Consider the following 13,076-nt stretch of genomic DNA (forward strand, 5'->3'; position numbering starts at 1 on the left):
CCACAATCAAACTGTTAATCACCATAAAGACCGTTCAGCTATCAGGCTACAAATGACATGAAGACGATCTGAATACCCAGAAATGGTTATGCACCGTGAGTCTCAATGACGCACCCATTGCTTGAATGAACAAAAATTACAAGCGTCAACACCGTCATATTCAAAGAACTCAATGCCAAAAGTAAAGTCGATTGTATGATTCCGACTATGTAACAAACAGCTCGCACTGAGGCCGCGATAGTCATGTCACCAACCCTATGATAATCGGAGAAGTTTTTCGCGCCTAGTTTCTCCGTGAGCCTAGATGGACAAACAAAATATTTAAGGGGTTACAACTGTAATTTTCTATGTTTCATGCACTCAAATCTAAATCCACTTTTTCAAACAATTAGAAAAAACGTTTCTGTCTACAAGCTGCAGTAATGGCGGACATTTAACATTTGTTGATCAGGAGTCCGTCAACAATCAGGCTGTTCTATTTGAACTCAATTTACAACCGAGTGGTCCGAGAGGGCATCTGATAATGATCACAAATACACGCCACACCAGAATGGCAAAGTTCATCCTTTGCATTCTCTGGTTATGAAATGCTGACTCCTCGGAATAACATTTTTAATGATTTTTCAAAGCAACACCTTGCCATTATTAATAGATAGAACCCCTTGTACTCTCCGTTTCTGAGACGCTGGTGCCAATAGTGTAGCCCACAGTCCGTGTGTATCAATACACTCAAGGGAGACCTCTGTGCTCTGAATGTCCACAACTATTCTGGCTGGTTCAACGCTAGGTGAAGTCAAGTTGGCTGATGTCGGTTACTGGCCCACTTGAGACGGAGAACTTGTCTATTTAATCAGATACAAAGAGACAAGTTGGACATGATTGCTTTCTGTATGAACTCTATTTATAGTTGTATGATCTGCAAGTCCATGGTTATAACAAAATGGATTAATTCAATAACTCCAATTCATACCTATTTGGGGGGCACGGTTGGCCCAGTCGTCTAAGGCGCCGCGATTCGCTGTGCAGAGTTGCGTCCCTTCGGCACGCCAGAAACCTATGATTGTGGGTTCGAATCCCGGTTCACCCCGATTATGTTTCTAGGTTTGTCAGCACCATACCCGTGCTCGTGGGTTTCACCGAAGTGGTAAACGTCTGAGACCTGCATCACTTCGGGCTTTCCTCCCACATTAAGCTGACACGCCGCGATATAACTGGAATAATGTTAAAAGCGGCGTAAAACCCAACTCACTCACTCACTCATACCTATTTGACACATAGGATAATACACCTCCATACTTCTCAATCGGCAACCGTAGAGCTAATATTTTACATACACGCCTAAGGCATTCTTGCAGTTCCCTAAATGCAGACCTCTTTAAAGTAAATTTATCTGATACTTTGTCCTGCTCTTGTGGAAACCCATGTGAAAACAACATACACTTTTTTCTTGAATGTCCCAATTACACTATTCCCAGAAATATCATGTTCGCTAACATTATAAAAGCTGGAACTACATGTACAATACAAAATATTCTCTACGGTGATGTATCCCTATCTGAAAGTCACAATAACCTCATCTTCAACAGCGTTCAAAAATATATACTGTCGACTAATAGATTCGAGTAACCCTTTATCATTAATACAGAATATCGCTCTGCGACCATTTATTATTAATTACGCCATCAGTGAATAAACTGCATGCATGTATATGAATACATGTGTATCTCTGCCTCCTTCTGAAAACAAAATGTTTACGGGTATATATATCCTGGTGTATGTGTGTAAATATGTGTATGTATATATATGTATGCATGCGTATTCAAGGGTATATGTGTATTGATGTACATGTAGTGTGTGTAGGTATGCATATGTGTACATGTACATAAGTGTATGTATGATTGTGTAATTATATATGTAGTTTTGCATGTTTTTTGGATTAATGTGTACATACAAGTAAACTGTGTCTATAGACAATTCTTATGCATGACTGTCTATGTTACTCTTGCAAACATTATGTTTATGTTCTTGTGTAAATATATTTCTCTTTGTTACTTCTCTTTGTAATAAGTGTATATGTATCTGACTATATGTATGTATGTATGTATGAGTATGTATGATTGTGTGTATATATGATTATGTGTATATGTTTGTATTTCTGTATACGTATGTAAATGTATGTGTGTATGTATATGTGTATATATATGTATAATCAATGTCTGTACATATAGAGTAGGGAAAGGGCCACCTAAGTTGGATAACTTTTGCCCAATCCCGTTGACCATATATGTCAATAAAATATGTTTAAAACAAACAATAGGATAATGTTCGTCTCCGTATGATTCTTGAGGTTACCCTTTCACAAAACCATGAGGTTAGCATCACTGTACAAAAACATGTTGAATAGTCTGTGGTGTGGGCATGTAGAAGATGTAGAAGAACGACGTCACTCCGAGCCAACCAGATAAATACAATGTCTGTATTATCTTCGTTTCATCATAATAAAATTTGGTATGTGAATGTTGTCTTATCAGAAACCGATATCAGAATGACATTATATACTGGTGAACTTGATTCTTTAATATTTGAAATGAAATTTATCGAACAAAAACTTCGAATAGTAATTGTGACTTCACAATTTAAATATATCAGATAAAGAAGTCCTTCAATGAGTTTGTCGTTTGACTGATATCCGCATAGCCTCTCGGGATACAGATAGGTAGAAACATTGTAACTCCAATAATTCATTGTACGGAAAGGCCCGGATGACACCGGGTGTTAGCTTCGTATGTGAAGATCATTTTGACTTGTGGCCTGGTAATGAGTGAGTGAGTGTGTGAGTGAGTATGGTTTTACGCCGCTTTTAGCGATATCCCAGCACTATCACGGCGGGGCACACCAGAAATGGGCTTCACACATTGTACCCATATCGGGACTCGAACCCGGGTGTTCGGCGTGACGAGCCAACGCTTTAGCCACTAGGCTACCCCGACCGCCCCTGGCCTGGTAATGAACGGCAACAACTTCAACAGTTCTCTTATCTGCAGAATGAGAAGACCGACGGGGAAGGTATGTACACAACAAACGTTAAAACGTTATATTAGGCAACAGCTCCCACCGTTCAACAATAACTGAAAAATTTACACCTGTTTATGCACGGAAGGTATGCACACACATCTAACGATAACTTTACTGATGCAATTGCGTTGAATGTATTTACATTGACAAACATAAGAGCGGTATTATATATATATTTGTATATTTGTAAAATGCGACTACGAATAATGTATTTAGTGGTCGTGTATCACCTCCACGTAACAGGCTCTAATGTGATGTGTGCTGTGACCTTCATCTACTCAACACCCTCGTCATACATTTTGCATTTCTTTGCAATAAATTTAATCGTGTCGTTTCATTGTGTTGAGTATGCGTCCAGTTTAAAGCTACTTTGTGTGTTTATATTTTACACACCTAATTGTTATAGTATTAAAATAAAGCGTATAATTTAGTTGATTTTATTGATTTGCTATGCTAGAGCCTCACACCTTCATACAACGTTAACTACACCGTTGGGACAGCCTTGATGGATTGGCTTGATGGTGACCACCAGCCGTGATATGACTTGAATACTGTTGAATGCTATTCATTTGGTGAAACATAAGTGTTTGCTCTGAGTCAAGTTCACGAAGATGTCAACTTGGTAATCACCGATGCGCCTAGCGTCTCGCTTTGGAGAATGTTAGCGAGGATGAATACCTCAGTGGGAGTCGATGTGACAAGTAGGGAACAGACAGGTGGGATCAGGACGGCGAAGGTAAGGGACCGGTCATTAATTATAGTGGTGAGCGGCGCCACAGGCAACCAGGGCACGTTACCAAAATATATGACCGTCGTTTGGGGAGGGTCCCAAACAATAATACGCATATTTGGGGAGGATCATGATTAAATGGAGACGTTATAATATAGTATGAAATGCTTTTGCATTTTATCTTTTCGGGGAGGGTAACGACACAAATTGCAAGGATATGGGGAGGGGCATCTAAATATATGAAAAGCATTAGGGGAGGGTCATTATATCAGTACATAAGGCATCGAAAACCCCTGACCCACCCACCTCTGCAATATATGGCCGGTCCCTAATGAAGCGTCCGTACTCACTCCCACCACGTCCTTTAGAGCCATCGAGTTGCATCTAGCGGTGGGTGACCCAGACTTGCAGCATTGCAGTGTGCCTTTGAGGGATGTCAAGATATACTAACCGGGGACCTAGTATTGATATGCTCCACTGTAAGGGCATAATGCTAGATCTCGGGGGATTGTTGACATAAACGATTCAGGCTTATCAATCAATACTAAACTGCTGGGCAAAGGAAAATATACACCCATGTTTGATGGTGACTAAAAATGAAACAAACAAGAAATAGTTATTCGATGGAGATGTATTTGCTGGAGGTATTATATTGGAACCTTAAGTTTGCAGTTTGCAGTTTGCAGTTTGCCAAATAACGTCTTCATAACAGTTGTAATTTTTAGGGTAAAATCCAATTTACAACTGTATACTTCCTTTTGCTAGGCAGTTTAAGGCCATATGGTCACGGACACTGTAAAGCCGTATTAAACAGTAGGCGAATGATGTTTGCAGATACATGTGTAGGTTATACTATCTGTGTATCAGTTTCTTGATATTCGTTTTTTATCTGTTTGTGTAATAAATGTTTGTCTTCTAAATGTGCGTCAACTTGGTGAGTTTCATGCTTACTGTTACACATGAAGAGCTTCATTAATGCCATCGATCGCTCTGAATTAATTGTCTACATGTATATCATAGTTATTTCCTTGAATATAGGACACATGGATAAATGGGTGCCATTGTGGTATGATGATGATATCACGTGAACATCATTACAACTGGTTGTGAATAACCAGCTCCAGAGTGAGTGAGTGAGTGAATGTTTTTGACACCGCAGTCAGCAATATTTCAGTTTCACAACGGTCACTGGAAACAATCGACCCTGGACCTGACAAACCTGTGGCTGAAAACATGAACATGATAAAATCAAGTGGTGGCTAAAGATTTCTAGAAAACTACACACACGAATCAATGTAAGCTGACAATGACACGAGGTGTTCGCGAAACGCTACACCCGCCCTGTCCTAGGAGCTACCACCCGTCGTTGGTGAAGAGTAAGATCAATATACAGACGGACCTAGAAACATATGACGTCTGTACCATCACAAGACATTGTTGTCTCTCAAACAAGTCAAGGGCTGCATGTTTCACATCTGATGTCAATATGCTTCATCATCGACATGCTCATAACAGTGCCATTAATCACCAACGTGTCTTATTCATTATACCATGCACGACAATAGATCACCAGCATCAAATTAAATTCACCTTTCATCTTCCGTCTAGAAGTCTGAACTGTCACATTTATCCATAATTAAGATTATTTGATCAATGAATTACCTTCGTCAGACACTAAGGGTGATATAAAGGTTGGTTATGACAAACTCAGATCCAGAATCACACATTCTGGCTGACGATGTTAATTACTTTGGAGAGTAATAAAGATATGCTCATTGTATTGAATCCAACGTAGAGTAATTAATTACATACACCTATAGCCATAGCAATGTTTATCCCCGGGAGAGGTTTGAACAGGTGAGTAATTGCAACGAACATTCAGGAACCACATTGCACAATGATACAAGTCGGCCCCCTGCTGTCTTGTAGGCCCCTATGGCATTGATAAGAGGATTCATGATTAAAAACAAACATTCCTCGAATCTAATTGTGTGTACACGAGAATATTGTGTTCGATAAGCCTATCTCATGAATCATATCAGTTGTGAGAAAGAGGGTCCAACAACACACTGCCCGTAGGAATAGCTTCCTATCTGGCACTTGAAACACGACGTTGGCAGTATATGATGAAAGAACATTTGTACTTTGTACATTTTGTAACTCTCTTGCCGTGGGAGAGGAAATGAATTACTTGTTTAGACGGTACGAACTGTTGGATTCCATGCAGAAAAATATTATTGGAATAATCTTTACAAGTTACAATGATTAATGTCTTCTAAGGGCACAAATGATTTGAGAGAATGAGTATAGTTTTACGCCGCTTTTAGCAACATACCAGCAATATCACGTCGTGGACACCGGAAAATGGGCTTCACACATTGTACTCATGTGGGGAATCGAACCCGGGTCTTCGGCGTGACGAGCCAACGCTTTAACCAGCAGGCTAACCCACCGCCCCTCAAACGACTTTAGAACTTCTCTCTAAATGTACACACTAAAAGAAAGACATAGGGAACGTACATAAACCAGTATCATGTCGTCATTTTAATGTTGTTGTTTTTTTAAAAATTACCACAACTCTTTTGTGATTTTAATGATTTCCAGAGAATAAACCTTCTCCGTTTGTGGCACGGAACTCACGTGTCGTTGCAATATCTTGCCTTATTATATTTATAAGATAGAAGGTGACCCCAGGATTCATCTACATGTAGGACTCGCTCCGTGGAGGGAACGTGCAGATTGTTCCTGAGCTGCTCTGATTGGTTCGTATGTGGCCGAGTGTGTGAGGAATGGTAATGGCCAGTGTATGTTTCAGTCCAGGTGACATGGGGGGGGGGGGGGGGGGGGGGGGGAGGGGGGGTAGTTGATGAGATAACGCTATCGCGTGTACATATACCGTCTGAAACTGAACATTTCACGCACTCTGTAATGAAATAAATTCCTCCAGTTCAAATCCTATATTTAACCGAGGAGGTAAATTACATCGATAAACCCTTTTAATTTTCTAAAGGACGAAATTAGAAAGAAGGAACACCGTTTTTTAAGAGATAGTTCGTGACAAAAGATTTCACCTCTGTCGTTCTCTGAATATTTAAAGGGATTGTGTACGCCTTACATGCTAGGACTGCAGGATTAACTCACACAGTTCACATAGTGGAGCAATATCTGGTTGCTGTAGTTATAAAGATGGTGCATCTTAGTTTCACTCTGGGGACTGATTACAAGCCTAGCATGGGCCCAGGAGCTGGAGAGCGCCGTCCCTCTTTGACATGTTGCTACTCTTCCTTGGACTATCTGACCTCATGTTTCATGCACGAGGGCTCATTAATCTCATATACCTGACCCCTTATCTAGGCGGATTGTCGAATTATGGAAATTTTATCATCTTCGAATTACCCTGGAGAAAACTATTCAACTTAAGGGTCAAATAGTGATTTTGACCTTCACGCACGGCGTGTGCGACCGGTATATCAGATAGCCATTTCACACTCGCCTAGGTATCATCATTTTCATCTCACAGTGAGAAGGTGTTTGAGTTTGTAGATTTTGTTGTGTTTTGGTTCTTGGTTGGTTTGTTTAGTCAGCGCTTCCTGGGAAAGTGCCAGTCGCTCTCCGAACTCCGTGCAGAGACCTGTCTCTGCATTATTGCTATAATTTTTTTTTACAGATCATGAGAGATTATTAAAAATAAAATGCAAAAGGGTTTGGGTGATCCAGTCAGGCAGGTTAGACTCATCATCAGCTCAGGGCCCTTGCCCCCTCTACACGCAGCCCAGACAGCGAATGGGGCTTCACCCAGGAAGCGCTGCCTTGTCAAACCCACCCAGAACTTTTCGGAGAATGTGAAGACAACACTGCCAACACTGCAGCCTTCTGCATTACCAAGATGTGTCAGAAGGGATGTGTTATTAGTATTGTATTACTTTTGAAATTATCAAACTAACACAAACAATAACGTATGTTAAACAGCTTTCACCAAACAGAAACACGTCATCAACAATGTTTGCCTCACTATAAGTCGGGTTACGTTGACAAATTTGTAAATGTCCTCAACATGTCTATCTTAAAACTTTTTGAAAGCTTTACTGAGCCCTTGAATGTTTGAATTTTGATCAAACAACTTCTCAACAAGAGACATGCGACGCTCTTTAACGTTTTGGTAGAAAGCGCATGCTCGATTGTATCACAAAAGTATGTCCATACTGAAATAATGCTCGACATAAAGGGAGAGTTGACATTTGAAAAGTTGAAGTCTTGCTACACAGGATAGAGCATTTAATATTTGGTCACGGAAAGAAAAGCACGATAAGATGGTATGAGGCTAACTATAGGCCTACATGCTGTGGCATCATTTGGGAAGAACTGTATCGAGCGAGTCTTTTTATTTAGCATGATCAGTCAGCGGAAACATGTAATTTGAACTGGTGTGGTGAGCCGAAGCCCTCAGCACCTGACATTGATCGCCAAAAGAAGATGTAGCTCGCGGCAATATGCTGTTACTTTTTCTGAAACGCGCTCAATAAAAGTCTAGTGAAGTGGAAAACTGACAAAAGTTGTTCCAAAATTCTCTAACCATTTCACATGGGTTCTTTAAGCTTCTTCAAGTTCTGGCCTTTTGGATCTCTGAGTATCAATAACAGGCGCCAGCCAAGATGTAAAAAATCAGAATCAAAGTGTTCATGGCAGTAGTGGTATTTTTGAACTATACATATCCGTACTTCAATAGTATAGGGTGAATCTATGTCCAGGGAACGTATCTGTCTAGTGCCTGGGACTTATTGCTTTGATAGTTGTCGGTGCTATTATCTACGTACTTCCATTTGCCCATGTCTATGCCCATTTGTTTACCTCTCAGTGCTAATTACCCCTGGCCCCCCATTTGCCCTTTGTCCATTGACTATCACCAATCAGTGATAATTTAAGTCCTGGCTTCCAGTTGTCCATAACTTTCAGCGCTAATTACTGTAAAGTGTTGGCTTCCATTGTCTATTGCTAATAACCTATCACCGCTAATTATCTGTTGGCATCCCTTGTTAAGTTTACACCATTTGTTACCTTATTACATTTATTGTTCTTACATGTACATATATATGATCTCTGCCTCACGGCATTCATTCACCTGATGAAGGAGTAAGCCATTACTCCAAAACGTGGTGTTCCTCATAATAAAGAAGTTGAAATCAATACATTCTCTTCCTTAAGTTCAATGAAGTTTCCTTGCGATGATAACAACAAAAATGCATGGTAAAATATAACACAGTGGCTGTATTTGATAAAATAAAGCGAAAATACTTTCAGATATATATACTTATATCTTCAAACATCTGTCGGGGAAAGACTGCAAAACTGTGTGGCCAAAGAAATGCACCCCTAATCACGTTTCAGCATTTAATTAAAACATTTCAATACATAAATCTGTTTCTGTTGTACTAAAACATTAAAAGAAACCTCTCGTGGGAGAACAAAGAGCAGCAACACATTCATGTACATGAAAAATATTGACAAAGTGACTTTTAACATGTATATTAACACAATTCGATTTAGGCTTCCCGAGAATATAATTCTGAGTCCTTATTTTATGGCCGCATTGACTTTATCAAATCAAAATGGAATCTTGAAATTATTTAAATTATTTGGCATAAACAAAATTTCATATTAAACGAGAATTTTCATTGAATATATCTGGAAAGTGGTGCTAAGGTGGCGCGGGAGTGGAACGGGGCATGAAAATGGCGCAATATGGTCATAAAAGGTTTTTAAAAGTTCCATGACAGTTTAACGAAATGCCACAAAGGTTCCACGAAGGTTAATCCAAAGTGCTAGGAAAGTGCCACGAACGTTTAACGAAATGAAGCTATGTCCAAAGTTGGTATCACACGATTATGCCGTAAATGTAGTACAATAAAAACCGCAAAAGTGCCGCATTAGAGACGAAAAAACCATCAGTGCTGTCTCCGTGTTCTTGGAATAGTTACGGTGTATTACACATGATCAAGAGGTATAAGATGTATGCAATGAAATCAGTCGATAATATGTTTTTTTACTTTTAATTCTTCTTTTTCATACCGATTTATTCAGGAAGTTTTCATTCATACTGTGATGTTAAAATAAGGTTTCAAAATATGGATTATACGCTTGAAAGATGAATATATTCGAAAATCTTACATTCTATTTATGTCAAAGGTAACTCGATCCGCTAAGCGCATCAATTGAAAATATCAAAACAGAATTCCAAAGATCGATTTCCGAAGACACGAAATAGAAAAATGAATGGTATTTAGATTAAGATATTACATTTTTGTAAATGTTGATTTTATAAATTGAAATCGTCCACGTCAGAAAGAATACGTTGGAACTGGTTGATACGTGTCGCCTTTCTAGCCAAAACCATTATCCTTAACATTTAATATAAAACAAATGTCAACGCCAAAGAATAATATATCGAATATCTGCCGAAACAGATTCCATTTGAAGTAAAAAAAATGTGGACATTCTGGACAATCTTACTTTTCTGTTCAAAGTTCAGTGTACATACAGATATGTATATTGCATATCGGTATATGTTCCATCGTCTATTGATCTGTTATGTCTACCAACCCCTGTGACGTCGACATGATACAGCATCACATGTTCACAAACTTATCACGTCCTCCAGATATTTGGCGCCATTGAAGCAAAGGAAAAAAGGATAGTTTCTCTTGACAGCACTATCAGCAAACCTCAAAAAACATAAACTTTAATTAATTGTTTTTTCTGAAGTTGAATCATCTCAGAGACTGATCTGTTCAATAGTGTCTGTAATTACAGCAAGACATCTAGCAGCGCCTGCGGTGTTGCATAAGGTAACTTCAACTGAACAGAGATGGAGACAAAAGAACAGCCTACGATATCACTTGAAATGGATATGCCTTTTTATTGTCGATTCAGCTGGAAAATCACACGTCTCTATCTGCAGCTGTTAATTGAAACGCGGCATCAGACGTGCCACACAGTAAACACCAAGTAAGCATAATTGGAAATGTCAATGACGAAGTGCCTTGGAAACACAGAACTTAATAAGACCGGTGTATTTTGCATTATGTAATTGAAGCGTGAGCGGACGACGAAAGCCAAAGTTATAATATTCAAGAATCGTGTTGATCGCTTATGTTTTAAAACAGAGGGTGAGAATGCAAAAATGGAATCAGCTTTCAAACACTGTATGTAAGAGCAAAAGTGGTCATACCATATTACCATGTGATAAATACTTGTGATAAGTCTTGGTGTAGTGAATGGTCACAGGGAATGGTCGGAACCAACACGCGTGCTTGACAGGGGGGACATTGCTCTCCGCTACAGAGGTGTAAGACAGCAACAGTAAAAGTCTCCGGGGGATTCGCTGCTTCAGTGATGTGTATTTCATTCAGCAGATCACCCAGCCACCAAATGAGTATGCATAACAAGTAGGGCATCTTATACAATATTCTGTAAAAGTATTAGTATACACATACTGATCGTAATGACAACGACGTGGCTGTGGTTTAATGGCCTTATTTCAAAAGTGACACCTACATGTACACAGGGCTATTTACACCAATAGTTATATGTATTCAGTGAAACGTATCGTGTTGATTAACATCATGCTCTTGTTTGGTGCCCGAAGAGAGAATTCAACTTTGCTCCCCTGCACATAGTGACGCTAAAACTCCGAACAAAACTGGGTGACAAGACAGATGACTTCAACTTTCCTAAAGTCAGCTTTTCCTTTGTGTCGAGCGATATTCCAACAGCTCCAGCCTTTGTTGCCTACATTTCACAACTTCTGAGGTACAATCGAACATACTCTTTCTAAGAAAGATTTCAAAGAGCGTCATCATACGACTTTAACTTTGTAAATGGGTAAAAATAATGAAACCAATTAAAGATGTCTTTTCCCATTATTATTCCAACAATTTCAACATGTAATCCTACTCCAACATACACCCATTCGCTCATTTGGCAGCTGTACTCTCGCGACGAAGTCAGTCACAGTCCTCTGGCATCCACTGATCTAGGGGTTCGCCTCCGTAGTCTAGTGGAAGAGTGCCCGTCCGGAGGGCGAAAGGCCCGGTGTTCGACCCCCGGCCGCATCATAACAAAAGTCGTTAAACGATGGTACTTGTTGTTATCCTGCCTGGCGCTCGCACTAGTACAAGCAGCCATACACAGGATTGTTGTATAAGTGCAGTAATCTTGGCCGCGGAGTTAAACCCCATTCCAACTCACCCCTACTGATTTATTACCTGCGGGTTTTGTTGTTCCAACACACACCTCACAGTGCTATGAAACTGATGCATTTTGCTGCTGTTTCAAGTTAAAATGGACCGCCTCCGTGGTCTTATGGTAGAGCGTCCGCCCGGAGAGCGGACGGTCCGGGGTTCGATCCCCGGCCGCGTCATACCAAAAGACGTTAAAAGATGGTACTTGTTGTTACCCTGTCTGGCGTTCGGCATTAAGGGGCTAAACCAAGGACTGGTCGGCTCGGAGTCAGTATACTGTGTCTCAGTGGGATATCCATGTTAAACTGCGGCATGATATATCAGTGTGCTAGCACTATAAATCGGCATCAGTCCGGACTAGTACAAGCAGCCACACACACACATACATGTGCATGCACGTCGCTATATAAGCACAATAATCTTGGACGCGACGTCAAACCAAATTTCACCTCACCTCAAGTTAAAATGTAATGTATACCCGCATTCACAAACTGTTGTAACTCAGTATCCGGTTTTAACACAGCAATATATACTGAACAACGAAAGTTCCCGTGACATTGCATAAGATTTAATATTTGTCAGAGAACATGAAAACTCCAGCAACTACATTGTTGCAGATTTCTAATTTGCTTGACTTTTTGCAAGCTCGAGAAAGAACCAAGTTCAATTCTGTCAAAACAATTGATTTTTCAACTTTGTTCACCACTATACCACATGACAGACTTAAGGAGAAACTTCATTCCTTGGTCCATGGGGTTTCTGTAGCAAAACGTGATGACCATAGACATATACTGAACAACAAAAGTCCCTGTGACATTGAATAAGATGTAATGCAAAGTTATTTTTTTTATCAAATCTGAAACAAATTCGGTTGGCCACAAATAAAAGACTCCCGTAAGTGTTCAAATGGTATAATTTGCCATACTGACTTCAGAAAATGCGTGATATCATAAAAAAACAACATGAACATGCCAAAATGTGAATTTACAAATCAATGGCGTGTGTGTCCACCTCTGGTTGCAATGAAAGCTACA

The sequence above is a fragment of the Haliotis rufescens genome, unplaced genomic scaffold (assembly GCF_023055435.1).
Source record: "Haliotis rufescens isolate VD_foot unplaced genomic scaffold, xgHalRufe1.0.p SCAF_17, whole genome shotgun sequence".
Classification (NCBI taxonomy): Eukaryota; Metazoa; Mollusca; class Gastropoda; order Lepetellida; family Haliotidae; genus Haliotis; species Haliotis rufescens.